The sequence below is a fragment of the Arachis ipaensis genome, chromosome B09, assembly GCF_000816755.2.
Source record: "Arachis ipaensis cultivar K30076 chromosome B09, Araip1.1, whole genome shotgun sequence".
Lineage (NCBI taxonomy): Eukaryota > Viridiplantae > Streptophyta > Magnoliopsida > Fabales > Fabaceae > Arachis > Arachis ipaensis.
This window is the reverse complement of record NC_029793.2, coordinates 138,078,766-138,081,743: the sequence shown is the minus strand read 5'-3', so window position 1 is coordinate 138,081,743 and position 2,978 is coordinate 138,078,766.

Below are 2,978 nucleotides of genomic sequence, written 5' to 3'. Positions count from 1 at the left end.
ATTCATAATGAATATGTTATAAATTGTGTTGAATTATATTGAATTGATTATTTTATGATTTACTATATTATGTCTTTTTGTGTTAATTTTTTAAAAAATTTTCAAAGAATATTCGTAGATACTCGAAGAGATCTACATTCTCTGAGGGGTAATTGAATAGGAATTTGCAATGACGGAGAAAGAACATGGACATTTTTTTTAAATAGGAATGAGGGATGGAAAGTGGGTTTCTCACGCTCCCCTAAGTTCTCATTACCATATCTAACTAGCAACAGAAATCCAATTTGAGCCGATTTAAGAGGGGACGCATGGACTTCATCTGCATTGGGTCTTTAAGGTAATGAACCTAAGTCAAATTTGGGACCCTAACAATAGATTTTAGTTGATCTTACTTGCATTGAGGTCTTACTAGACCCAAATATATCTTGGATTAATATTTTAAGTCATTGATATAGCAAATACTATACTATTTAATATTATAACACTTAGTATATATATAAGTTGGATATATTTATAAGATATTTTTTAATTCAAATTAAAAAAAATTAATTATCTCTTTTTTAGTTTTATATTTTACTAGTGTTAAACCCGTGCGATGCACGGGCTTATATTTAAATTTGATAAGTTAAATTAAAAATAATATTTTATAACCATATATTTTTTAAATTTAGTATAACACTATCATCGTCGTTATATAATAAACGTGTTAAATATGTTGTTTTATCTTTATTCAAAGTAAAATATAAATAGAAGTTTTACATTGTGCCAACCTCAATATTTAAGTTTTACATTCACGTTAATCAAACAATAAGAATTACAATAAATCAATGTTCAAATACAAAAATTATAATATATAACCATATCTTAGTTTGAATTTTAAAACTTGAACACTAAACGATAATTTTTTGTTTATAAAAAACATAACAATAGTAAATAATAAAGTGCTGATATTGCTACTTCTTAAATTACCTGTATTCTCAGCAACATCGAATATGGCTGGGTATTCAATTTGCACATAATCATCTAATATAGTCGTATTTTCAGTAATATCCTCAACTTCTTCAAAATTTTTTGAAAGATTTATAGTCAATTCCTTCAAGAATGTTTTTCTTTGTATCAGGTGTCTTTCTTTTTCAGCTATGCACACTTCTTCTAATTCTTTAGTATCTAAATTTGAATTAGATGTATTTGCTCCTGTAATCATGAGAGATAATACATCAAGTACTTTATATTATAAAAAAAAAAAAATGAATATATGTTAAATGTTTGAATAAGATGAATTATGAACATTTAAATTTAAAATTCTAAACATAATACTTTAATTAAAAATTATAATTAGATTTTTTTGAAATAAGAAGACATTAAAAATTAATAACTAACTTAATTATATCAACAATAATTCAAAGAAGAAATTTATAACTTTATGACATTAAATATTAAATTAAAAATTATCATAATATCAACGGTGAGAATCAAATTAAAAATAAAACCACAAGTAATAACTAAATAACTTCAATTTATATTTAAAAAAATTCTAAATTCCAAACATAAAAATCGAAAAGAACAAAAAGAAAAATAACTCAAGAAAAGACAATGTTTTCACCAAAACAAACATATGCTTGGCATTATTCTATTAGATAGACTCTAAAAGGGATTCCAAAACATATGCATCCAAATTCTCAAGTTTCTTTCTCAATCTTGATCTTCTTGCAAGTTGAGGTATTTCCTTCCACCTTCGAATCTTCCGACTCCGAGGATAGTCGCTTAGTTGGTATAATAGCATTTTCCAACAATTCGGATTCATCATTGGCCGCAACTTCGTTGGAATTCAAGTAACAAATTCTGTACAAAAAAACCACATTATCAGTCATCTTCTTAACTTTATAAGAAGGTGAAAAAATGTGGATTATCATATATGTGAACTTCAACGATGAAGAGAAAGATCTTATCAATTAGGTTGAGCAAAAGTGTAGGTGTATCCAATAGATTTCCTTTCTGTAGGGTATTACATAATATATTAATAATAAATAATATAAAAAGTACCAATAAAAATATCTTCACTAATGTTTTTAGAAATAAATATTGGTTAGATCTTACCAATAGGAGTGGATCAAGTATCTCTACACAACTCTTTCTCAAAACTTGTTTTGCCTCTTTGTCAAAGACTACATACATGTAACATGCACAGTCAGAATCATCAGTGACACCAAACTTTATTCGATACCTGCTTAAAAAAGAAAATAACATAAAAAAAAGTTAAATATAGACTTATTCAATATCTAATCCAATATACATAGACTTTAATTTAAAAAAATAAATAAATAACCTTGGAGTTATGGATAAAAGGATATTAGTAGAAAACCCGTGTCTTCATCGAGTCAAACCATCTCAATTGAGTATGGCAATGGAGAATTTTTGTAACTTGATAGTGTTCATAACCGTATCACTCGTATACGTAAATTGTAGTGCTTTACATCTCTCATAACTTATCCTTTTATAGTTGCATCATAACTAAAATTTTTTAAATTTGGTTGACTTTAATTTAAAATTTAAAAAATAACAAACTAAGTAAAACAACCCAAACTTAAAATTTGAAAATAACAACCTAAACAAATAATAATTTAAAAATTCTAAACTAACGTAAATCTTTATTTATAGTAATATTAGTATGTAACAACCGAAGAATAATTAACGTAATTTTTTTTAAAACTCTAAATTTCTTTAAAAGAATTTATGTAGCTGCAATTTTAAAAAAAAATCAATAAAATTTTTAAAAATAATGCTAAAAAGAATTAACAGATTTTTAAAAAATAGTGTTAAAATATAAAAAAGAACAATCTAAGTAAAATCTAAATAAAATTTAAAAAATAACAACTTAAATAAAATAATTTGAAATCTAAAAAATAACAACTTAAGTAAAACAACCCAAACAAATAAAACAATTTAAAATTTAAAAAATAACAACCTAAGTAAAACAA